Source organism: Pongo abelii, chromosome 9 (genome assembly GCF_028885655.2).
Source record: "Pongo abelii isolate AG06213 chromosome 9, NHGRI_mPonAbe1-v2.0_pri, whole genome shotgun sequence".
Lineage (NCBI taxonomy): Eukaryota > Metazoa > Chordata > Mammalia > Primates > Hominidae > Pongo > Pongo abelii.
Window position 1 is genome coordinate 10258472 of NC_071994.2, and position 26464 is coordinate 10284935.

Sequence of the window (26464 nt, forward strand, 5' to 3'; positions counted from 1 at the left end):
CACAAACACAGAGAAATGAAGGCAAGAATCAAAAGGTAAGAGGCTGAAGAATCAGATCTAGGACCCTAAATTGTAAGGAATAGCGTTTCTAAAAGAAGAGAAAGGAACAAAAGGAGATATAGTAATTTAAGAAATAATAGAGTAGAAGAGAGACGTGAGTCTTGTGATCTGAAAGGACTCCAGGCAGCCGTGATGAATACAAAATACACACCTGGTGAGACGCCTGAGCTCCAGGATAAAGAGAAGTCTTTGGAGCTTCCAGCCAGAAAGGGCCCTGCGACAACAGACAGGCAGACTTCTCATTTGCATCCCTGGAAGTGAGAAGGGAGAGCACCAATTTGCCAACTAGTGAGAAAAGGCAGCAGACCAGGAAAAGAAACCAAGGGAAGCAGACCAGAAAACCCTCTAACAAGTTAAAAATCAAATTGGAACAAAAGTCTCAAAAGAGTGGAAGACAGAACACAGGAAATAGCAGCCAGCGCCAAAGTGTGTTTGATTACATTTCCATGGATGACAATGTGCCCGAGAAATGTCATGTAATTAAAGGAAGGATGATTGAAAGGCGGGAAACATACTATAAGACAAAATGTATGGCCAGGCATGGTGGTTCACGCCTGTAATCCCAACACTCTGGGAGGCCGAGGTGGGTGGATCACCTGAGGTCAGGAGTTCAAGACTAGCCCGGCCAACATGGCAAAACCCCGTCTCTACCAAAAATACAAAAATTATCCGGGCGTGGTGGCAGACACCTGTAATCCCAGCTACTCAGGGGGCTGAGGCAGGAGAATCTCTTGAACCCGGGAGGCGGAGGTTGCAGTGAGCTGAGATTGCACCACTGCACTCCTGCCTGGGCAACAGAGCAAGACTCCATCTGAAAAAACAAAAAGAAGATAAAATATAATAATAAATGGGCTGAGACTGGAACTGAACATTCTCGGTGCATCTGCAAAACTCAGACGTCGAGTTGGGGGCAGCAGCAAGGGAGCGAGGGAAGGGAAGTAAAAGTTCTAGGCTTCTCTTTTGAGGTAGTGTAGGCAGAGCGGCCAAGTGAAATCTTAGGGGGTTGGGTAGTTTTCATAGTTAACTTGGATTAGTAAGAGAGAATTCAAGGTTTAAACAAGGTTATTTAAAAGATGCAAATGTGGAGGGTGGTGAGGATCCAAGGTCCCAGGGCAGAGGCAGCATCCAGCTTCATCTGCTGGGTTAAGCCACGCGGTCCTGGAGCCCACGGTTGTGGCAGCTGCATTCTGACCCCTGCGTCCAGCAGGGATGGTGTGGCCCTGGGCCAGCCTCTGGGACAGTGGTGGGCTGAGTCCCCAGGTTCCCGGCTGTGCCAGAAATAGCAATTCCCTTTCAGGCCAGTTCTGAGGTGGCAGTCAGTCACTCCCGAAAGCTCGGCGCCAAACCTCCTCCTCCAGTTGTTGTAAGCATCGTGTAAGCACCCAGTTCCTTGGATGACTCTCTCGGTGCTTCAACTCGGTGATTTCTGTTACAAATAGTAACCATAAAATAAGATGAAAAGGATAAAAACAAATATATCAATTGTCACAATAAATGTGAATGTGCTAAATTCCCCTTTTAACTTGGAAGTTCAAATTGGGGAAGACAGAAGGAAGGAAAGAAAGAGAGGGAGGGAAGGAGAGAAGAAGGAAGGGAGGGAGGGAAGGAGGGAAGAAGAGAGGGAGGGAGGGACGGACCGAGAAAATCCCATTATATACAACTACTTTGGAAAACCATTTTCTCTCTCTATCTACTAAAGCTAGACATACGTCCACCCTATGATCCAGCATTTCCACTCCTAAGCAAATATGCAAGAGAAATGAGTGCATATTTCCCACCAAAAGACATGTACAAGAATGTTCATAGCAGTGTTACTTAATATAGCCCCAAACTGAAAACTACCCAAACATCCATCAACGGTAGAATGGATACGTAATGACATATTCATGCAATGGACTACTACAGAACCAGGAAAAAAGAGCAAACTGCTGCTACACACAGTAATACGGAGGAATCTCACTAACAGTAGAAGAAAACAGGCAGACACAAAAGAGCATATCCTGTGGGATTCGGTGGCGATGAAGTTCCAGAACAGACAGTGGAACACACACAGTGGCAATAGAAGTCAGAATGGAGCTTCCCTCTGGGAGGGGCATGAGGGGCCTCCCCGGGGGGCGAGGCACGTCCTAGGCCTTGATGCGGGTGTTGGCTTCATGGGCATGGCTGTGGTCACCCGCAATCAAGTTGTCCTCTTAAGAGCGATGCATTTTGCACACTGTGCTAGAGTTGTACCTCAATAAAAGTCTCATTCCAGTCATGCTATTTATAGAAAGATAAATCTAAAACAAAATGAAAGGAAATACTGAAAAGGAACTGACTTGCTGGAGAACAAAAGAAACCCCTGAAGGAATACATTTCAAGACCAAATATAAACTCCTTTTGTTAACCTACTCTTTTTCTGCTCTCTGTGGGAGTCAGCAGTGCTTCCTGGGGGCAAGAAAGGGACATCAAAGCCCCCCAGGCCTCCACCCCTGGCCTCCTCCCTGCCTCAACCCAGAGAAAATCTGCTTCCCTCACTCCTGGACAGAAGACAGTCTACATTCCTCCATCAAACACTGAGTAGGCACCTACTGCATGCACCACACTGCCCTGCTAGGCCCTTCTCCCCACTCACTCCCTACCCTTATGCACAGAAATGCTGGCTCGAAATTCTTGCTAATATGTCACTTGGGCTGCTGGAACCTCTCCCCCAGAGATGGCTCTCAACAGGGTCCCAGGGCCATTCAGGAAGGGTCCTGTCCCCATGAGTCAGCCAGTGCAAAAAGGCACTCACCTAAAACAGACTGTTTCTATCCCTGTGGGCGGGGCGGGGCTGAAGTCCCAACTCACCACCTCCTACAGCGATCACACCCTTGCTGTGACCTTGTCATGGGCAGTGGGTACTTCCCTGCTCCTTGACTTTGAGGTTGTCCATGGGATTTGCTTTGGCCAATGGCAGATAAGCAAAAGTGACCACCTGCCAGGTGCCAAGAAACCTGTTCTGCTCTGAAAGAAGCATGTCCCAGCTGAGCAAGGAGGATGAGAGACCCGTGGAGCTCCACTGCCCCCCTGAGCCACAGACCAGCAGGGAAAAGTGGAGCTGCCTGAGCTGCCACAGTCAGAAGCCTGCACCAGCCAAGCTCCAGCCAATCCACAAAATCATGAGAACAAATCACCATTGTTCTAAGCCACTGAGTTTGGGGACCATTTGTTACATGACACTATTGTCCAGTAGCTAACTGATACATCCCATCACCTGAGAAATGTGTGATCAGGACCACATGAGGGTCACAACACCATGACAACCATTCAGAGGAGGGAGAGATCAATGTGGAAGAATCAGGAAGCTTCTGGAGCCATGCACAGTGGCTCACGCCTGTAATCCCAACACTCTGGGAAGCCAAGGCAGGCAGATCACTTGAGCCCAGGAGTTCAAGACCAGCCTGGGCAGCATAGTGAGACCCCAACTCTAAAAAAAAAAAAATACAAAAAATTAGCCAGGCATGGTGGTGCATGCCTATAGTCTCAGCTACTCAGGAGGCTGAGATGGGAGGATTACTTGAGCCCAGGAGATCGAGGCGACAGTGAGCCGAGATTGCACCATTGCACTCCAGCCTGGGCAACAGAACAAGACCCCATCTCGAATTTTTTTTTTTTTTAATTTAAAACAGGAGGCCTCCTATTGCACGTCAGGTGCCGTGTAAGAGGCTCGTGCTTATTTGCATCAGCATCCCTGTGGGTAAGTGCCATTGCACTGGCCCCGCTGAGGCTCCTCATCTCCACAGGGCAGCTGGAGCTCAGCCGTCCTCGCCCGGTACCCGGGCACTCTCCGTCCAGCCGACTGCACCCTGCCCCTCCCTCCTGGCCCAGGCCTCTCCTCTGCACACCTGCCTGGCCCTTTCCAGCACTGCAGTTTGAGACCCCTGCTCTTCAGTGTCCCCAAGTCTCCCCAGCCCTGTGGGGAGTGGCTTTATGTCCCTTTCAGGGAAGACAGTTTTGGTGCTGGAGAATTCACAGCTTCCCAAGGCTGTCCACCCACATTCCAGAGAAACAGGATCACTGAAACCATGGAACAGGTGAAATTGCCGAGGAAGCCCCTGGAGGCAAAAGAGCCAAGGACAGAACCTACGGGGTGACATCAAGGGGAGGAAGTGAGCCCCAACCCCCAGGAGAGAGAAAACATCTCAGAGACCATGAGGAGGCCGTTTCCAGATGCTGCAGAGGGAGTAAGAGAGGATCCTCCCCCTAGCACTAGGCAGCGGGAGGGCGACGTGACCTTTGAGAATTCTGCTTCCCCAGCACAACCGGGTGAGAAGCCGGCTCCAAAGGGCTTTCTTCAAAGACTAGCACAAGCCCCTGAGGGCTCCGCTGATTGGACACGTTTCCCAGCCTGGTCCAAGGCCGCTGATGGTGTGCGCCCTCCCAGACAATACCAAAAGCATGGTCTCCATTCTCTCCAGAAAAATTGGGCTAAAATTGCCCTGTTTCCTTTTTTTCCCTAGATCACTGTATTCTGCTTCACTCCACATTCTTCTGTACAAAAGAGACCAAAGCTTATGAATAGGATTGAGAGACGTCCCAAGGGAAAAAAAATTCAAAGCACTTTGGTTTCTCTAGCTATGGAATTGTTGCCCCTGGCTACCTGGGTCCATCAGTTCTTTTCTGGGAATGTCCCAGGGGAATTGGCCAAAATCCTGCTCAGACCCGTCCAGTCCCACCTCTGCCCCAGATACCAGAGCCCCTGGGGCAGCAGGGACATCAGTGGACTCACATTGCCCAATCCAGCCACTGTGCAGAGCCAGATTTGTGTTCCAGAAGTTGTTAAAATATCCTCAGAAAACAACAAAGGTGGCCGGGGGCATGGTGGCTCACACCTGTAATCCCAGCACTTTGGGAGGCCGAGAGGGTGGATCACTTGAGGCCAGGAGTTGCAGACCAGCCTGGCCAACAGGGTGAAACCCCGTCTCTACTAAAAATACAAAAATTAGCCAGGCATGGTGGCGCGTGCCTATAGTCCCAGCTACTTGGGAGACTGAGGCAAGAGGATCGCTTGAACCCAGGAGGCAGAGGTTGCAGTGAGCCTAGATCACACCGCTGCACTCCAGCCTGGGCAACACAGTGAGACTCCGTCTCAAAAAAAAAAAGAGGCTGGGTGCGGTGGCTCATGACTGTAATCCCAGCATTTTGGGAGGCCCAGGCAGGCAGATCACTTGAGGCCAGGAGTTCTAGACCAGCCTGGCCAACATGGTGAAACCCCATCTCTACTAAAAATACAAAAATTAGCCGGGTGTGGTGGCAGGCACCTGTAATCCCAGCTACTCGGGAGACTGAGGCAGGAGAATTGCTTGAACCCAGGAGGCAGAGGTTGCAGTGAGCCGAGATCGCACCACTACACTCCAGCCTGGGCAACAGAGCGAGGCTCCGTCTCAAATTAAAAAAAAAAGAAAGAAAAGAAAACAACAAAGGAACTCCCATGTTGTGAAATCGCCCCTCCATAGCCTGTGGGTGTCCCTGGCCTCCTGCTTCTCGCTGTCTCCTCTCTCCTCTTTCCTCTCTTCTCTTTCCCATCCTTCTAACTTTATATCACAAAAGGGCAAAAACAGGGCTCATCTCTAAGGGCAGGGGAGACTGAGAAATGGACCCTTTTGGGGCAGCATCCCCTCGGGAGGCAGGAGGAAGGGGAAGGTCCACCCGGCAACACTCACAGGCTAGAGAATTTTGCTCTTTGACAAAAACAGCTCTGCTTGCTCCACAGTGGCCTGGGGCTAAAGGTCCTCACCTGGCATTTGTATTGCCTTCTGTCAATCACCCCAGGGCCAGGGTGCAGCATTTAGGATGCTCTCAAGAATGCGGAAAAAATGTAACCAAAAAGTCCAGAGGTGAGGCATGATCAGACATGTCATCATCAGCCATGCTCTTTCTGTCTATCTGCACTGTCCTCCTGCCGTCAGCCCTCTGTGGTCGTGCAGTGGCCACCAGCAGCAGCTGGCTGCCTGGCTCCTTGATCAAAATTAGTAGGAGAGGGTCAGTGGTGTGTAGGTAAGCCAGCTCTCTGGGGTGGGGACGGGTGTGAGGAAAAGCTCTAATTTGTAGCATGTGCCATTTTCTGTGGTGTAAACACTCTCCCCATGGCTGATTTTTTTTTTTTTTTTTTTTTTTTTTTGAGACTCAGTATTGCTCTGTTGCCCAGGCTAGAATGCAGTGGCGCAATCTCGGCTCACTGCAACCTCCACCTCCCCATTTCCAGTGATTCTCCTGTCTCAGCCTCCCGAGTAGCCGGGATTACAGGCACCTGCCACCACACCAGGCTACTTTTTGTATTTTCAGTAGAGACAGGGTTTCGCCATGTTGGCCAGGCTGGTCTCGAACTCCTGACCTCAGGTGATCCACCAGCCTAGGCCTCCCAGAGTGCTGGGATTATGGGTGTGAGCCACCACGCACGGCCACCCCATGGCTGATTTCAAGCCACTAACCTGACTACACAGTTGGGAGGAGAGGCACACACTAGATGCCCATGCAGCTCTGGCACAGAAACCCCATGGGACAGAGGACGGCATCACATGGATTGTTTAGACCCGTCAGGGCCCATCCCTGGAGGCTGAGTCAATTCCCCCCAAACTACTTTAGCAAGGGCAGGATGAGGGAGGAGAGGGTGTCAGGAGAGGCAGCGATGAGGGTCGCAACCTGGCCCTCTCATCTTCCTTGCATTCTCTTTGCAACATTCCTGCCCAGCCGGCCTCACAGTTTCCAGCAACTACCCTAACACTGAGCCCAAAGACCAGACCCCACTCAGGGCAGTGAGCAGTGGCCGATTCCTGGCTTGGAGACAATGAACCATGAGGCTGACAGCCAAGGAGACCTCAGGGATAACTGGAATAGCAAAAGCCAGCATCCCATAGACAGCCCCAGGAACCCCCTCCAGGGCCTTTGTCATGCCTGTGTGGTGGGCAGCCTGCCTGCCTGACAATAGCCACAGCCATTGCCTGATGCAGTCCCAGCCTGGCCACCCCCAGGCAAACAGGGGACAGCCGGGGACACTCACTCTGCACCAGCTTGGGGTCTCTTGGTCCACCTCTAGAACCCACTCAGGGGGGAAGACGGTGCAAGGCTGGAGAGAACAGCCCTGCATCCCTGAGCACCTCTGTCCTAGTTCACAACCATGTTGTCAAATGACTCATTTTTCTTACAAGCTAAGTCCAGAGCTTTTGGAAGCCAGACAGAGAGCTTTGTAAGAGGTGGACACACCTGCCCGAAGTTGGAGGTTCCTGCACCTGCACCGAGGAGAGGATGGTGGATCTGAAAGGTGCCCCCTCCGCTGCCCGCTTCCTGGCCCAGAGACACATTAGGCTCTCAGTGATGCTTCCCGCATCGTCTGTGCAGAAAACCTGTTTCTCTTTGCTGCCAGCAAAGCTAATTGCTGAGTTAATTGGCAATGTGTTGTTAGGTGAAAAAGAGCAAGTTATAAAACTGTATTTATAGTTTGACATTATTCTCAAAGAAAAATATGTATGTATGTTTGTGTGTGTTCTGCATGTTTGTTCTGCATGTGTTCATGTGTATATGTGCATGTGTGTGATGGAGGAGTGTCTCTCTGTGCGAATATAAATGGACATGGAAAACAAGAATAGAAGCCAGGTGCGGTGGCTCACGCCTGTAATCCCAGCACTTTGGGAGGCCAAGATGGGTGGATCACCTGAGGTCAGGAGTTCAAGATCAGCCTGGCCAACATGGCAAAACCCTGTCTCTACTAAAAATACAAAAATTAGCCAGATGTGGTGGCGGGAGCCTGTAATCTCAGCTACTCAGGAGGCTGAGCCAGGAGAAGCACTTGAAATCGGGAGGAAGAGGTTGCAGTGAGCCAAAATCACAACACTGCACTCCAGTCTGGGTGACAGAGCGACACTCCGTCTCAAAAAGAAACAACAAAAAAAGAAAACAAGAATAGAACAGGACTGGAGGAGAAATTCTTCTGCCTTGGGATGCTGTTGATCTATGGCCTTTCCCCCAGCCCCGTGCTCTCTGAAACATGTGCTGTGTCAACTCAGGGTTAAATGGATTAAGGGCGGTGCAAGATGTGCTTTGTTAAACAGATGCTTGAAGGCAGCATGCTCTTTAAGAGTCATCACCACTCCCTAATCTCAAGTACCCAGGGACACAAACACTGCAGAAGGCCGCAGGGACCTCTGCCTAGGAAAACCAGAGACCTTTGTTCATGTGTTCTTTTATTATTTTTTTATTTTTTTATTTTTTTAATTAAGTATTTATTGATCGTTCTTGGGTGTTTCTCGGAGAGGGGGATATGGCAGGGTCATAGGATAATAGTGGAGAGAAGGTCAGCAGATAAACACATCAACAAAGGTCTCTGGTTTTCCTAGGCAGAGGTCCCTGCGGCCTTCTGCAGTGTTTGTGCCCCTGGGTACTTGAGATTAGGGAGTGGTGATGACTCTTAAAGAGCATGCTGCCTTCAAGCATCTGTTTAACAAAGCACATCTTGCACCACCCTTAATCCGTTTAACCCTGAGTTGACACAGCACATGTTTCAGAGAGCAGGGGGCTGGGGGAAAGGCCATAGATCAACAGCATCCCAAGGCAGAAGAATTTCTCCTAGTCAGAACAAACTGGAGTCTCCTATGCCCACCTCTTTCTACACAGACAGCAACAATCTGATCTCTCCTTCCTTTCCCCACACTTCCCCCTCTTCTTTTCAACAAAACCGCCATCGTCCTCATGGCCCGCTCCCGATAGTCGCTGTCTCTTCGGAGCTGTTGGGTACACCTCCCAGACAGGGCGGCCAGGCAGAGGCGCTCCTCACCTCCCAGACAGGGCGGCCAGGCAGAGGCGCTCCTCACCTCCCAGACAAGGTGGCCGGGCAGAGGCGCTCCTCACCTCCCAGACGGGGCGGCCGGGCAGAGGCCCTCCTCACCTCCCAGATGGGGCGGCCGGGCAGAGGCGCTCCTCACCTCCCAGACGGGGCGGCCAGGCAGAGGCGCTCCTCACTTCCTCCCAGACGGGTTGGCGGTCGGGCAGATGCGCTCCTCACCTCCCAGACAAGGTGGCCGGGCAGAGGCGCTCCTCACCTCCCAGACGGGGCGGCCGGGCAGAGGCGCTCCTCACTTCCCAGAGGGGGCGGCCGGGCAGAGGTGCTCCTCACTTCCCAGAGGAGGCGGCCGGGCAGAGGTGCTCCTCACTTCCTAGACATGGTGGCGGCAGGGCAGAGGCTGTAATCTTAGCACTTTAGGAGGCCAAGGCAGGCGGCTGGGAGATGGAGGTTGTAGCGATCGGAGATCACGCCACTGCACTCCAGCCTGAGCAACATTGAGCACTGAGTGAGCGGGACTCCGTCTGCAATCCCAGCACCTCTGAAGGCCGAGGCGGGCAGATCATTCCAGGCCAGGAGCTGGAGACCAGCCCGGTCAACACGGCGAAACCCCGTCTCCACCAAAAATACAAAAACCAATCCCAGGCACTCGGCAGGCCGAGGCAGGAGAATCACAGGAGCCCGAGGCAGGGAGGTTGCAGCGAGCCGAGATCACGGCAGTACAGTCCAGCTTTGGCAACAGAGGGAGAACGAAAAAGGAAGGAGAGGGAGACCGAAGAGAGGGAGACGGAGAGGGCGAGGGCGAGGGCGAGGGCGTTCATGTGTTTATCTGCTGACCTTCTCTCCACTATTATCCTATGACCCTGCCATATCCCCCTCTCCGAGAAATACCCAAGAATGATCAATAAATACTTAATTTAAAAAAAAGAAAACTAGTAAAGAGGAAAAGGTCCAATATTTGGAAAAACAGCAGGTTTAGAGGAAGTACATAGAATCTAAGAACAAATGATGTTTATTTTGTTAGACTCGCATGTAATTATTTTGTACTTCCCTGATTTTGCTTTATCTTTGTTAATGCTATAATTAAAACACATTTGGGTAAAAAAAAAAAAAAAAAAAAAGAGTGAATTTTTTCACTCAGAGATCCATACAAAAAAAAAAAAAAAAAAAAAGAATAGAACAGGACTGCTCACTGGGAACAGTTTTGCTCCCCACCCCAGGGGACATTTGGTAATATCTGGAGACATTTCTGGCTGTCACAGCTCAGGGGGAAGGTGCTTCTGGCATCTAGAGGATAGAGGCTAAGGACGTTGCTAACCACCCAGCAGTGTACAAGACAGCCCTGCAGCAGAGAACCCGCCGGACCCAAGTGCCAATGGTGCCGAGGCTGACAGACCCTAATCTAAGCAGTTGTCCCAAAGAAAGGAATCACCCAGGAATCATTAAAAACATAAATTCTTAGCCCTTACCCAGGTCTACCGACTCAGACACTCAGGATGGGGCCAGGAAATCTGTGTCTTTAACAAGCCCTCCAGGTGATTCTAATGCGTGCTCCAGTCGGAAAGCCACTAGTCTAAGAATAGACATCTTTTATCTCTGAATAGGGGCACAGTGACTTTTATGTTTTTCTTTTTCTCTATATTTTCTAACGTCTCTATTTTAGAAATCACGACATATTACCCTTGTGATCAGAGAAAATATAATCTAAGGTCTTAATGAATCCGTGATAGTGAAGTTTCCTTGTCAGCTAGGAAGAGAACAGAAGGTTCCCAGACCAGCATGTTAATCCTGGCTCCATTTAGGAAAACAGCTACATGACCTTGAATAAGCAAGGTGAGCAGAGCCTCAGCTGCCTCACCTGTGAAATGGGGATTACAATGCTCCCTGCCTCGCAAGGTTCTTGGAGGGATGTGTTGAAATCCCAGGCAAAAGCACCCAGTGCTGTTCTGAGTTCCTGAGAGGTGGCCAGTAGGTCCACCCAAGCCCACCTTGGGCGGAGGTGATCTTGCCCTGATGTGAGCCAGGCTCAGCATGGACAAGAACCTCCCGGGCCCACCCTGGACCCCTCTCCTTCTAACCAGAGCTCACACGGCACAATCATTGTAGGGAATGATGTTCCCTCCCCACATTCGTAAGAGCTTGGTTTGCTTAAGCAACACCGCCTAAATGTTCACACGTGTCTAGCCATTGTTTCTGATGAGGGGGACACTATGTTTAGGGGTATTTCCTCCATGCATGCATTAAACCGGATGCTGTCGGATCCTATTGCAGAACAAATAAAATCTGTTCCACACTGGGGAGAATGCCAGAGACAGCACCAGCTCCACTGCCCAGGCAGTGACTGCATTGAGCACGTCTGTGGATGTGCAAGACCGACCACATCTAGACCAGCCCCACCCAAAGCCAGTCCAGCCAATCAGAGCTCAGATCTGCCTTTAGTGCCCCAGGGTGGGGTGGGGGGCAGGGGGGCCCACGCACAATCAGGACTCAGGCACCAGCCTGGAGTGGGACTCCTCCATCCTTTATGTCTTACGGGTCACCCAACAAATCCAGGTGCACAGCTGGAGATAAATAATAAAACAACAAGGCGTTCTCATTGCCAGAGCGACTCCCAGCAAGACAGGGCTTGGCAAGGATGAATGTCTGAATCGGTTCTGCAGTTAGACGGCAGGCGGCACTTTGCATGACCTTGGACAAGTGGCTCGACCTTGCTGGGACTCCATCCCTACATCTGTGAACCGGGTTGAAGGGCATGCCCATTCAGCGAACTCTTACGAGGATCTGTGAGGTCACCAGCCTGCAGGGCTGAGTGGCCCTCAGTCTGTCTCGCACATAGTAAGTGCTCATTAAATGGTGGCTCTTGGCCGGGCGCAGTGGCTCATGCCTGTAATCCCAGCACTTTGGGAGGCCAAGGTGGGTGGATCACCTGAGGCCAGGAGTTCAAGACCAGCCTGGCCAACATGGTGAAACCCTATCTCTACTAAAAATACAAAAATTAGCTGGGTGTGGTGGTGCATGCCTGTGGTCCCAGCTACTCAGGAGGCTGAGGCAGGAGAATCACTTGAACTCAGGAGGCGGAGGTGCAGTGAGCCAAGATCTTGCCACTGCACTCAAGCCTGGGCGACAGAACAAGACTCCATCTCAATCAATCAATCAATCAATCAATCAATAAAAATAAATAAATAGTGGCTCTTAACTGACCCAGGCAGCTCTCATATCATGGCCAGGCTTACTCTGGAGTCACCTCTGATCACTGGACACAGGGTCATTGTTCATTTTCCTTCTGAAGGATTTGGAATTCAGGGCACCATCCCCTCACCCTGGGACAAGGCAGGGTCCTCAGATTCAATGTTCTCACAGATGAAGGCCCAGGACACGACTCTGAGCAAAGTCATCCTGTCCCTTGGAGCTCCTGGGAAGACAGCTTTGCATGCAGCCCTCAGCCCAGAACTAGGCATTCCTCATGGCCTGAGGAAGTTTGGGGTCTGTCTTTGAGAGGAAGGGGTGAGGACCTACAGGCCCTGGAGAGGGAGCCAGCCTGAGGGTGGAAGCAGCCACCCCACAGGGTCTCACACCCATTGCCTCCCCTGAGGACCCATTTTAATGCCTGCCCAAGCATCTGAGCTAGCTTAGAAGGTGACAGCATCTGGCTTTTAGCAAGAGAAAAAAAATAATGATCCTCAGAGGGCCTGATGATTACCTGGTGGTTTCCTTGGAAACCAAGTCTCCTGTTCATCTTCCACCTCTTATCTGTCTTCCTCTTTCTCTCCTACCTTGATCTGGGCCAAGGATCCAAGAAGGGTGAGATCACCACTTTCAAAGGAGAGTGGGCCATCCATGAAAAGGAGAGAATCCCATAATTTCCCCATCTTTCATCTAGGGACCATATCTCAGGGTAACCAAGCAAATAAATGTGAGAGGAATGATGGAATTAGAAATTCATTTTTGTAACTTCTAATAAAGTGATTGATTCAGGCAATGGTTAAAACATGTAGGGAAAAAGTTAATTGGTGTTCCCAGTTAATAACAAGCCATCCCTAAATGTGGTAACTAATGACAACAACTTCATATTACCTCTCACATTCAGAGTTGACTGAATATGAGCTGACAGGGCTCAGCTGGGCATATCTCACCTGGGGCGTCTCATACAGTTGGAGTCAAATGGCAGCTGGGACTGGGGTGATTTGAAAACTCAACTAGACAGGATACCCAGGATGTCTTCAGCAGTCTGGTGTCTGGTGCCTCGGCTGAAACTGCAGGAGGCAGCAGGGGCTGGCAGGTCTCTCTCTCTCTCTGTCTCTCTCTCTCTCTGTCTCTCTGTCTCTCTCTCTTTAGGTGCCCCTCCCCATGGTTAGCTTGGGCTTCCTCACATCATGGCGGTCACAGAATAGTCTCACTCCTTCCATGGCAGCTGGCTTCCCCCAGAGTGCATGTTCTGAAAGACTGGAGACTTTCAGAGGACAAGGCTTCTATGACCCAGCCTCAGAAATCACACGAGGTCACTCCACCACACCCTAGTGGGCAAAAGCAAGTCAGCCAGCCAGCCCAGATTCAGCCCCGGGGAGGAGACTACCTAAGGATGAGAACACTGGGAGGCACATTCGTTGGGGGCCGTCTTTGAAGATGAGCTACGAGACAAGGGACTTTACCATGGACGGGTGGGACTGTCACCCTCTGAACCCACAGGTCCTTTTGACCATCACGAAAAGAGAGACAAGTCGACCAGGCATGCCCCCAATAAGACAGTGATAAGCACCCAGAACCACCCGTGGCCTGTTCTTGGGGAAAGAAAAGGTGAACCTCATTCTCATTGAGCCTCTAATGCTGACATCCACTTACAGGAAGCATAGGGGAGGGAGGTGAGTCCAACGCCATGAGGAAGCAGACAGAGGAGCCCAGGACTTGGAGCAAACCTAAGGAGAAATAGCCAGGTTTCTACAATAAGTCAATGCCATTAAGTTTATAAGAGAAAGGGTGGGGATCAGCCCAAGACTGGAAAGGCCTTAAGAAACTTAAGGACCTGGGCAGGTGCAGTGGTTCACGCCTGTAATCCCAGCACTTTGGAGGCCAGGGCTAGAGGATCACTTGCGCCCAGGAGTTTGAGAACATCCTGGGCAACATAGCAAGGCCTCATCTCTACAGAAAATTTTAAAATTCGCCAGGCGTGGCAACACATGCCTGACTACAAGTCCCAGCTACTTGTGAGGCTGAGCGAGGAGGATCCCTTGAGCCTGGGAGTTGGAGGTGGCAGTGACCCATGATCGCTGCCACTCCAACCTAGGCGGACAGAGCGAGACCCTGTTTCCAAAAAAAATAAAATAAATAACAGACCTAATGACCAAACACTGCACATGAGCCTTTTCTGAATCCAGATTCCAACAGTATAGAAAGCCCATTTTAGGGCAAACAGGGACATTTGATTATGGACTGGGTATCAGATGGCCCCGAGGGGTTAATATTGACTTTGTCAGGTGTGGTCATGGCTTCGTGGTTATGTAAGAAAATATCTTTTTTTCAGAGGAAGATACAAAGGTGAAGCCGCATGATGGCTGAGATTTTATTTTAAATACTCCAGCAGAAAGAAAGAGAAGAAAGAAAGGGGAGACAGTGAAGCAATGTGGCCAAATCGTGCTGATCATCTAATCTGGGTGAGTGATGGGTATATGGGGCTTCATTGTACTGTTCTCTCCACTCGTGTATGTGTTTGAAATAGTTCGTAATAAAAAGAAATGTTTTAAAGGGGAGCCTTGGAGAAGGTGTCTTTTATCCCCTACTGCTTCTGACAGCATGGCCTCGCGCTGAAATCATTTGTCACCATAAAGCTCAGCTGCCCAGACCTCGTCAAGCACAAATGCAGCTTTTCAAAGTCACCTTTCATGAAGCCAGAGGCCGCGTTTCTAAGCTGTCGGCGGCCACCTCTTCTATTGGGAACTGGGGTCTCTGCTAAGCGAAATGGCAGATTTTAGCTCCCAAAGAACAGCGGGCCCCCCCGCCGACTCAGGATCACACATCCCCAGGGTCTGTCCCCATCGTGGGGTCGATGTCGGCATCAAGCAGACTCTGCAGGCCACACGCTATATCAGGGAAGGCTTAAAGCAGACAGAGGGAAGGTCATATACATGGCACGTACGAGTCCACATGTTCACACCCCCTGAAACACACACCAGAGGGAGAGGGAGAGAGAGAGAAGGTGAAGGTGGCGTTGGGGGATTCATTGGCTGTGGTCAGTCTCCTCCTTCAGGCTGGATGTTGCTTCTTCCTCTGTAAAAAGAGGGGGCCAGAACAGTGGTCCCTCACCTCCTGGCTGACCCAGGAGAGATGTCTCAATGTAGATTTGGAACCCTGCCTGTTTTTGAAATTCCCTGGTGATTCCAAGGTCACGGTTGTAGATCAGCTGTTGGGGGCCCCAGGGCCTAAGCATATGGAGTCTGGGCCCCGGTGGAGCTCAGGTGGGCTGACTCAGACCTCTCCTGGGAGAGAAAGGAGTGAAGAGGGCAGATTGCCTACCTGGAGATCAGAAGCCCAGGCTCAGCCCCGGCCAAGCAGAGCGACCATTTCTCAGGGCCTCATCCGCAAACCAGGAGCCGGTCACAAGGCTGGGCCAAGGCACCTACCTCTGATATTCCGCAAATGGTAGAGGGTGAGCAGTAACACACTGAACCCCTGTTCGCCCCGCCGCGGCTGAGCCTCAGCGCCTTTGAATGGCTGGCTCAGCCTCTGACACCGACATGCGGCAATGCACAGCAACTCTGAGCAAGTTTGATTTCTCACAGGCAGGCCTGAAGCTTATATATGCTACCTTTCCAAGGAGAGCCCAGGCTGAGCCAGTGTCTCCTCCGGGAGATGTCATCTGAGCCCTGGGTCTTGCCTGAGCACACAAGAGACAGAGCTTTACAAGGGAGACATGTGAGATCAAGGTGTGACAAACACTGAGGGGACAAATGATGTCTGTGTTTGGCTGCAGCCAGGGCACGTGCCCTGCCTGGGCTGCCCTTGGCCCCAGAAAAACTCTTGGGACCTACTACATAATCAAACAATGCAACCCAAGTGGGCCTGCCAAAATGAACCCAAGTTGTATTCTTTCCCATAACTAACCAGGCTACAGAATCGAAGGTACCGGTCTAGGTTCCAGCTGGGTGGTGACTCGGGGACATCCTTGTGCACACACATCTAGATGCACACAGAGTTCAATGGAAAGACGCCAAGCCACACTACAGACAAACCAGGGGCCCTGCTCACCCTCACCTGACTAAGCCCACCTTCTAGGCACTGCCCCTGCCCTTCATCAAGAAGGAGGGAGAGACCATCTACAGACTGGCCAAGACCTGAACCAGCACTGCACATATTGTGTCACACCACGAGCAGGTGACATCGCTGGGAGGAAACTCAAAGGAGCCAGAATATTCTTAAAACATTCCTGTTTCTAAAATAAAAAATGCTCTTTCCTAACAGAAGTTCTTTCAATGTGGCAAGATTGTAAGAGATTTTTCTTCTTTTTCTTTTTTCTTTCTTTCTTTGGTTTTTTTGGCTTAACTATATTTTCTACTCTTTCTACAACAATCATGGAGAGCTGTTTCCATAGAGACTTCAGCACTACCATTTGGCGCCAGATAATTCTTTGCTGCGGGGGGATGCTGTGTGCATTGCGGGGTGTTTAGCAGTGTCTGGGGCTCTTCCTGCTGGTAGTCAATCACATGCCCTTGGTGGTGACACCAAAGATGTCTCCAAACATGGCCAGAAGTCCCCAGGGAGGTAAAATCACCCCCAGCTGAAAGTCACTGGCCTGAAGAATGGCTGCTGAGGCTGAGGGTGAGTAGCCGGAGCTGGAGGCAGCCAGGAGGGTGAGGACGAGAGCGAGCAGGCGCTTAGTGCTTCCCCAGAGCCAGACGCCACACTCCACACGTCCCAGGCACCACTCATCTGACCCTGATGAGCACTCAACTGCGGGGGTGGGGGGGGGGCTCTCATTGTCCCCATTCTAATGAGGCCAAAGTCACAAGACTATTAAGAAAGCACATCATGAAAATCAAAAGGAGACAGATTCAAGGAGGAGCCATCAGCAGCTAGAGTGTAAGGAGCTCTTTCAAATAAATATAAATGGTACACCGGCAAATTAGTAACTTAGGTGAAATGAACAAATCCTAGAACAAGCTTGTCCAATCTGCGGCCCAACACAAATCTGTAAGCTTTCCTAAAACATTATGAGATTTCTTTGCCTTTTTTTTTTTTTTAGCTCATCAGCTAAAAATGTTAGTGTGTTTTATGTGTGCCCCAAGACGATTCTTCTTCTTCCAGTGTGGATCAGGAAAGCCAAAAGATTGGACACCCCTGTCCTAGAAAGACACAAACTATAGAAACCGACTCTAGAAGAAACAGAAAACCTGAATACATTTATGACAAGTAAAAAGATTGAACTGATAATAAGAAAACTATCCACAAAGGAAAGCCCATGCCAAGAAGGCTGCGTTGGTGAATTCCACCAAACATTTAAGGAACTACAACCAACTCTTCACAAACTCTGCCAAAACGTAAAAGAAGAAAGAACACTTACCAACTCGGTCTGAGGCCAGTATTACCCTGATACCAAAACTAGACAAATAGGGAGAACTACAGACCGATATTTCTTGTCAATACAGATGTGAAAATTCTCCACAAAATACTAGCAAAACAAATCCAGCAACATATAGAAAGGGCCAGGTGTGGTGGCTCATGCCTGTAATTCCAGCACTTTGGGAGGCTGAGGCAGGAGAATCTCTTGAACCCAGGAGTTCAAGACCAGCCTGGGTAATATAGTGAGACCCTATCTCTACAAAAAAATTAAAAAATTAACCAGGCATTGTGGCGCACGCCTGTAGCCCCAGCTACTTGGGAGGCTGAGGTGCAAGAATTGCTTGAGCCGGCAGGTCGAGGTTGCAGTGAGCTGTGATCATGCCAAGGCACTCCAGCCTGGGCAACAGAGCAAGACCCTGTCTAAAAAAACAAAAAAAAAAAGAAAGAAAGAAACATATAAAAAGGATTATACATCATGACCACGTGATGAAAGGTTGTTTTAACATCTGAACATTAATTAATGCAAGTCACCCTTTCAGTAAAATAAAGGACAAAAACCCATGATCATCTCAATAGACACAGAAAAACCCATTGACCAAATTACCACCCCTTCATGAAAAAGGCATTGAACAAACTAAAAATAAAGGGAGTTTCTTCAACCTAATAAACGGTATCTATGAAAAATCCACAGCTAACATCATTTTGGTTTTTTTGTTTTGTTTTGTTTTGTTTTTGAGACGGAGTTTTGCTCTTGTTGCCCATGCTGGAGTGCAATGGCATGATCTTGGCTCACCGCAACCTCCGCCTCCCAGGTTCAATTGATTCTCCTGCCTCAGCCTCCCTAGTAGATGGGATTACAGGCATGTGCCACCACGCTTGGCTAATTTTGTATTTTTAGTAGAGACGGGGTTTCTCCATGTTGGTCAGGCTGGTCTCGAACTCCTGACCTCAGGTGATCCGCCCGCCTCGGCCTCCCAAAGTGCTAGGATTACAGGCATGAGCCACCGCACCCGGCTTGTTTTTGTTTTTTCGAGACAGGGTCTCACTCTGTCACCCAGGCTGGAGTGCAGTGGCGCGATTACAGCTCACTGCAGCCTCCACCTGCCACACTCAGGTTATTCTCCCATCTCAGCCTCCCGAGTAGCTGGGACTGCAGGTGAGCACCACCATGCCAGCTTATCTTTTGCATTTTTTGTAGGGATGAGGTTTTGCCATGTTGCTAAGCTAACATTTAATGGTGAAAGATGGAAAGCTTTCTCCCAAGATCAGGAACAAGGCAAGAATGCCTGCCTCGACCACTCCAATTCAGTGTTGTACTGGAGTTCTAACCAGGGCAATTAGACAAGAAAATGAAATTAAAATCTTTGGTGGTATAGTGGTTTGAGAAAAAAAATGAAATAAAAGGCATATATATACAGAAAAAAAGAAATAAAACTATCTCTATTTGCAGATGACATGATCTTGTATATTTTTGAAGCCTAAGAAATCCATTAGGCTGGGTGCAGTGGCTCACCCTTGTAATCCCAGCACTTTGAAAAGCCAAGGCGGGTGGATCACCTGAAGTCAGGAGTTCGAGACCCGCCTGGCCAACATGGCGAAACCTTGTCTCTACTGAAAATATAAAAATTAGCCAGGCATGGTGGCAGGCGTCTATAATCCCAGCTACTCGGGAGGCTGAGGCAAGAGAATCACTTGAACCCGGGGGCTGAGGTTGCAGTGAGCCAAGATCACACCATTTCACTCCAGCCTAGGTGAAAGAGTGAAACTCTGTCTCAAAAAAAAAAAAAAAAAAAAAGGAATCCACTAAAAAACGTTACTAGAATTAATAAACAAGTTCAGCACAATTGCAGGATACATGATCAATATATAAGAACCAAGCCAGGCACAGTGGGCAGCGTCTGTAATCCCAGATGAGGGAGGCTGAGGCAGGATTGCTTGAGGCCAGGAGTTCCAGATCAGCCTGGGTAACAACATAGTGAGACCCCCATTTCTAAAAATAAAAAATATGTGTATAAGCCAATTGTATTTCTATATACTTGCAGTGGACATTACAAAATGAAATTTAAAGGCCAGGCATGGTGGCTCACGCCTGTAATCCTAATGCTTTTGGAGGCCTAGGCAGGTGGATTGCCTGAGCTCAGGAGTTCAAGACCAGCCTGGGCAACATGGTAAAACCCCACCTCTACTAAAATTAAAAAAAAAAAAAATTAGCTGGATGTGGTTGCGGGTGCCTGTAGTCCCAGCTACTCAGGAGGCTAAGGCAGGAGAATTGCTTAAACCCAGGAGGCGGAGGTTGCAGTGAGCTGACATCATACCACTGCACTCCAGCCTGGGTGACAGAGTGAGACTCAAAAAAAAAGAAATTTAAAAAGAAATTTCATTTACAATAGTATCAAAAAGAATTTAAAATTTCAGATTAAATTTAGCAAAAGAAATACAAAACTTATACATTTCCATATATGTATATCTCCTAGAAATCAAGGTGTGAATAGACAGTAACAGGTTGCAATTATTGAGCACCTACTGTATGCGAAGCCTGTGGTTGGCACCAGATACATATTTTCTAGTGTAATTCTGTAGCACCCCTGGGGTTAGTGTTTTTATAGATCCACTGACTTTCTCAAAAAGCCCTGGAGCCAGATGTGTTTCAGAAATCTGATTTCTTCACATTTTAGAAAGAGAATGTGATGCATACACACTGTGCATTATATAACAGCCCCCAGTGGGCCTGAGGCACTATCCTGCGATCAAACATATTAGTATTTTCACAGTGAGATGTATGAATATTCACATTGAGTGGAATAAATAAAGGCTGAAGTAGCCTCTCAGCAGCTCAGGTCATGTTTTGCAGAGCTGAGTCTAACCAGGTCTGTCTGTTGAGGGGGATCTGCCCTCACCTCCTCCATGGACCCTTCTCTACACATACTCTTGAAACTTCCGCCACCTCAATTTCCCACCTCCATCTTTCCATATAAAACCTGTCTTTGGCCGGGAACAGTGGCTCACGCCTGTAATCCCAGCACTTTGGGAGGCCGAGGTGGGTGGATCACGAGGTCAGGAGTCTGAGACCAGCCTGGCCAACATAATGCAAACCCGTCTCTACTAAAAATACAAAAAATTAGCCAGGCGTGGTGGCACACACCTGTAGTCCCAGCTACCTGGGAGGCTGAGGCAGGAGAATTGCTTGAACCCAGGAGGCGGAGGTTGCAGTGAGCCGAGATCGCACCACTCCAGCCTGGGCGACAGAGCAAGACTCTGTCTCAAAAAACAAACAAACAAACAAACAAAAACTGTCTTTGCCATATTCTGTGGCCCCAACCCATATACCCAGTTCCATGGGACTGAAGACGTTTGTGCATGGACTCCATCCCTAATCTCTGACCAACCCCTGCCTCCAAAAGCTCCCTGTGTCCACAAATCCTGCTTAGGCTGAATCACCGGCCAAATCGGCACCAGTGTGCTATTTTGAAAAAGGAAGGCTGGGCGGGTGGCTCACACCTGTAATCCCAGCACTTTGGGAGGCCGAGGCGGGTGGATCACCTGAGGTCGGGAGTTTGAGACCAGCCTGACCAACATGGAGAAACCCCGTCTCTACTAAAATTCAAAATTAGCCAGGCGTGGTGGCACATGCCTGTAATCCCAGCTACTCGGGAGGCTTAGGCAGGAGAATCACGTGAACCTGGGAGGTAGAAGTTGCAGTGAGCGGAGATCGCACCATTGCACTCCAGCCTGGGCAACAAGAGTGAAAACTTCATCTCAAAAAAAAAGAAAAAGGAAATACCCGCTTATCAGCTACCTCAGGAAAAAGGCTCAGATCTCCTAACCTGCTCAAGGTTTCACCTCTTCAGGGAAAACAAAAGGCCAGACGTGGCAGGGCAGATCCTGTTTTGAGTCCGAGACCTGCCATCGATATCCTGCTCCCGAAGCTGTGTGTATCCTGCTGCCTGTTATTTCCAAAAACTTCTTCCTTGGATGCCTTCAGAGAATCCCCTCTGAATCCCAGCGTGAGCCTCGTCTACCTATGCTGGGTGCCTCTTCAGAGGCTGCTTAATGCCTTCATTCAACAAATATTTATTGGACAACTATGACATGCCAGGAATTCTTCCAGGCACGAGGACTGCAGCTACGAATAAAACAGACAGGACCTCTGCCCACGTGAGCTTGAATTCTAATGGAGTGAGAGATATTAAACAAATAGATATATAATATAATGTCAGGTGATGAAAAGTACTATGAAGAAAAATAAAGCAGAATCAGTGTATAAAGAGAGAATGGGGACCACTTTTTTTTTTTTTGAGACAGAGTCTCGCTCTGTCGCCCAGGCTGGAGTGCAGTGGCACAATCTCGGCTCACTGCAACCTCCGCCTCCCAGGCTCAAGTGATTCTCCTGCCTCAGCCTCCCAAGTAGCTGGGATTATAGGCAAGTGCCACCACACCTGACTAATTGTTTGTATTTTAGTAGAGATGGGGTTTCACCATGTTGCCCAAGGTGGTCTCCAACTCCTGAGCTCAGGCAATCCGCCCACCTCGGCCTTCCAAAAGTGTTGGATTACAGGCGTGAGCCACGGCGCCCAGCCTGGGACCCTATATTAGATTGTCACAGATGGCCTTGCTGAAGAAGTAACATTTAAGTGGCAACCTGAATTAAAGGAGAGCAGCAAGCCATGAAGATATCTGGAAGATATTATAGACAAACAGAAAAGAACACTCCAATACCCTAAGTAGGAAATGGGCGTGAGGAAGGGGGAGAAATTGGCGCACAAAAGAGTCAAGCAATTCTGGTATCTAGCCAGAACTTCACCTGTTTCTTGTTGTTTGTTTCTTTGAAACAAGGTTTCCACTCCTGTCACCCAGGGAGGAGTGCAGTGGCATGATCACGGCTCATTGCAGCCTTGACCTTCCAGGTTCAAGCAACCCTCCTGCCTCATTTTTTTCTTTGTGGAGTTGAGGTCTCACTATGTTGCCCAAGCTGGTCTCAAACTCCTGGGCTCAGGTGATCCTCCTGCCTCGGCCTCCAAATGTGCTGGGATTACAAGCGTGAACCACTGTGCTCGGCCAGGAACTTCAACTGTTAGTTGAAGCCAAGTGGCCTTAGAGGGTGTTGCAGATGAGGACTTCAAGGAAAATGGAGAAAGTATTATTGGAAACTGGAGGAGAGAAAATTATTGTTATAGTGTCTGAAAGTTTAGCAGCACTGTTATCTGTAGTAATGTGGAAAGTAGAAAATGTACTTAATGGGCTAGGTGATCTTGTTAGGGAGATTTCCAGGCAGAGTATTGGAAGTGCCACTTCACTTCTTCTTGCCTGTTTTAGTAAAAGGAGATAGGAGAGAAATAAGCTAAAGGAAGAACTGTTCAACATAAAGGTGCCAGGACTTTCTGGTTCTGAAAATTCCCATCTTCTATAGATGGCAAACAATGCTAAATTTAAGAAATAGTTTCTGGGAAAAGATCAAATCCAGGACAATATCAGGAAAACATAGTCTAACGATGAAGCTAGAGGAGTGATTATAAACTCTTTTATTATATCTTCAGAAAATGTAAAGGGTGCTTCAGAAAATCATTCATAGTAAGATTCCTAAGAAGTTTAAAGATATTCCTCAGCAGTGTCAGCACAGTGCCAAAGTAGAGACAGGCTTATCTCAAAGAGACTTGTTAAATAGAGCAAACCTCAAAAAGATTCATAGGGGACCCAAAAGGGCTTTACAAGAATTGTATTGGCAGAAGCACTGCCAGTTTGGACTGAGAGAAACAGACACAATACAAAATAAAAAGAAGACTTTGGACTTCTTTTCTATAGGTAAGAAGAAATCTGCTATCATCTGCTAAGATAAGCCACCTTTCATGAAAAAGAAAAGATGACTCGGCTTCTAGACAAAGCCAACAGTCCCTAGGGCAGAGCCAAGAGCCAAGGTGAATTATTTCCAGCCCTCAAGTCCTAATGAAGTGACTTCAATGTGTGGTCTGCTAGACTTAAGAATTGCTATGTGCTAGTGACTCCTGTGTGCCTCCTTTTATTTTTTTTCTAAACAGGGCCTCACTATGTTGCCCAGGCTGGTCTTGAACTCCTGGGCTTCAGTGGTCCTCCTGCCTCTGCTTCCCGAGTAGCTGGGACTACAGGCACACACCACCACAACCAGCTCTATGTGCCTCTCTTCTCGAATTGGGAATGTCTATAATGGTTATCTTATGCTTCTCACACTGTTGTATGTTGCAGGGTACAGAGATACAGGGATACAGATAACTGCCTCTTTAGTTCACATGTCTTCAGATCAAGCAAAACTATTCTCAAGAGCTATACTTGAGGAGCCTTACCCGAGAAGCTTCATCTGTACCTGATTTAGGTGATGAGATTCTGGACTTTGAGCTTTAGTAAGATGAGACTTCTGGAGGCTGTGGGAGGAGGTAAGAGTATTCACATCTGGAAAGGAATAATTTTTGGGGGGCCAGAGGGTGAGCTATGATGGACTGCCTCCTACATGGCCCCATATGATATCCCCTCCTGGTGTTCACACCTTTATTTAGTCCCTTCCCACACTGAATAGGGAAGACCTGTGTAGCCAATAGGATATTGTAGAAATGATGGTGTCTGGCTTCTGAAGCTTTAAAGACATTGTGGCTTCTGTCTTGTTCTTTCCAAGATTACTTGCTCTGGAGGAATTCAGCCACCATATTGTAAGGACGCTCAAGCAGCCCTGTGGATAAGCCACAGGAGGAACTGAGGCCTCCTGCTAACAGCCAGTCCCAATTCCCCATCTATGTCAGTGACCCATCCTGGAATCAGAGCCTTTTGGCAGTGGAGCCTATAAATGGCTGCAGCTCTGACCAATAACTTGGCTACAGTCTCATGAGAAACCTCAAATCTGAGCCATCATGCTAAGCAAACCATTCCAGAATTACTGCCCCAAAGAAACTATGTGAGATAATAAATGTTTATTGTTGCTTTAAGCCACTACGTTTTTTAATAAATTTTTTTAATAGAGATGAGGTCTTGCTCCATTGCCCAGGCTGGTCTCGAACTCCTGAGCTCAAGCCATCCTCCCACCTCAGTCTCCCAAAGTGCTGGGATTACAGGTGTGAGCCACCACACCCAGACTGTTTTTTAATAATTTGTTAGGCAGCAATAGATAACTATACAAATGGTCATCCATTTCTTTATTTAAATCCTTTCAGGATCAGAGAATTCATCTATTCATTCATTCAACAAACAGTTTAATAACTGTTGGTATCTACTCTGTGCTGGCCAAATAGTCACCACCCCTCCCTGTGGGAGCATGGTATCTCCCTAAGCCCATCAAGTCTGAAGACACACTTGCTCATGTGATTTTCTGTGGCCAATAAAATGTGAACAGAGGGATATAAGCCACTTCTGAGCAGAGGCTTTAAAGTCATTTCTCAGTTCTGCCATCATTCTTTTTCCTGTGCCTCAAAACCAGCAGTTTCATAGCTGATCTTTCAGCCTGAATCCTGGAATGAAAAAAACATAGAACAGGCTCACACCTACTGCAGGCAATGTGCAACATTAATAAGAACAACCCTTTTTATTGTAATTATTATAAGCCACTGACTTTGGTACCTGTTTGTTACTTGGCATAACCCAGCAAAAGCTGACTGATACAGTCACACTGCATCCAGACCTGGTAGGATGACTTTTTTATCTGAGTGTTCTTTACCCTGGCTTTCCTCCTCAGAATGCTTCCTGGTTCCTAACTGTTTCTCAAAAATGTGCCTCCCAGGAGTCAACATGATGGAGTCTGATCGGCCCAGGGCATGTTGGCCTTCCTTTACAAGACTTGGGTGTCAAACACTCACAACATGGCTCCTTGAGACTTGGGAAACTTTGCTGCCTGGCAGCCTCACAGTCTGGAACACAGAGCTTCCCACATACAACTAGAGAAGAATGTCTCCAGGGACCAAAATGACGTCATGAGTCCACATTCTAAAGCTTGAGAACTTGTCCCTGAGGACAGATTTCTAACCTCCTTAGAACCTAATTAGGCTTCCCAACCCAAGTTTACAGCAGATTCAAAGGTACGAATTAAAGATAAATCAAAATGCCAGGCAACCCAGCAGAATCGACGAAACAAACAAGAGTTGGCTGACTGCCAAATGGTGTCAGGCACGACCCATCTCATGACCATCTGTAAAATAGGTATTAATGTGCCCATTTTACAGGAGAGGAAACTGAGGCTCAGATAGGTCACTAATTTGACAAAGGTTACAAGCTTGTCAATAAGGATTCAAATGGGCATATGGTAGACACGATATGAACGGCAGCTCCTGGTGCTGATTTTGGCATTAGTGCTGGTTGTAGGGAAGGCAGAGCCAGTGGGGAGAGAGAAAATCATGAGATGGGAGGGTAGGGGGAGATTTTCAGTGGAACGAGGACCCAAGTGGAGAAGGGATGAGCCCCGGGGTATGGAAGAGTGGGGTACAGGGGAGGAGGGAGCACCTGAGAGCCCAGGGAACCCTGGAAAACCATCCCCACCTCAGAGAGGGCCTTCCTTAGGGCAGGCCATCCCTCACTGTTCTCCCCAGAAGACCAAGCCCTAGCCTGGGCGACATGACCTGGCCACTGCACTGCACTGCCTCCCCGGACTCACACAGCACCGGGCTCTTGCAGGACCATTTGTTGAGCTCTAGGAGTCTGGACCGATTGGCACATACGTATGGACCAGGACAACAACCAGTGCCAGGTTTATTGCTGCCAAGCCAGAATGGAGACTGCTTATGCCCATGGAATCGAACTTGCCAGTGCTGGCCCAAGCACAAGAGCTGGACAACTGCCCCTGGCGGGGGCTGCCCCTTGGAAGAGAGCAGAGGTGCTGCTGGCAGACAGGAGGACTGAAGAGAGATGAACGGAAGCAGCTAGTGATCTCCCGCTCGGGACCCTGCTTCTGTCCAAGATCGCCTGAGTCCCGTTTCCTCCCGAGGAGGGCACAGAGAGAGCCTCCGGCATTCCTTCACCCGTTCTCTCCCGGGAGGCCCAGAAGCTGCACATTCCCCTCAGGACAGACAAGTGTCCAGCCCAGCACTGCGTGTGGGCACAGACAGGAGG

The 26464-nt window shown here is 49.0% G+C and overlaps 1 long non-coding RNA gene across 3 annotated transcripts; it reads right to left on the reverse strand.

Annotated features, from left to right (window-relative positions):
- Positions 1-217: 217 nt before the first annotated feature.
- Positions 218-25296, reverse strand: LOC129048902 (uncharacterized). Of its 3 annotated transcripts, XR_008511582.2 has the most exons (7): positions 24983-25276; positions 24719-24873; positions 23922-24101; positions 23742-23827; positions 13697-13770; positions 9000-9230; positions 218-1486 (listed from the first exon to the last, which is right to left on the reverse strand). It is a non-coding gene; the product is annotated as an uncharacterized LOC129048902 (long non-coding RNA). The 3 variants fall into 3 exon arrangements; XR_008511583.2 differs by lacking the exon at positions 23922-24101 and having other exon boundaries at positions 23742-23799; positions 24983-25296; XR_008511581.2 differs by lacking the exon at positions 23922-24101.
- Positions 25297-26464: the final 1168 nt, after the last annotated feature.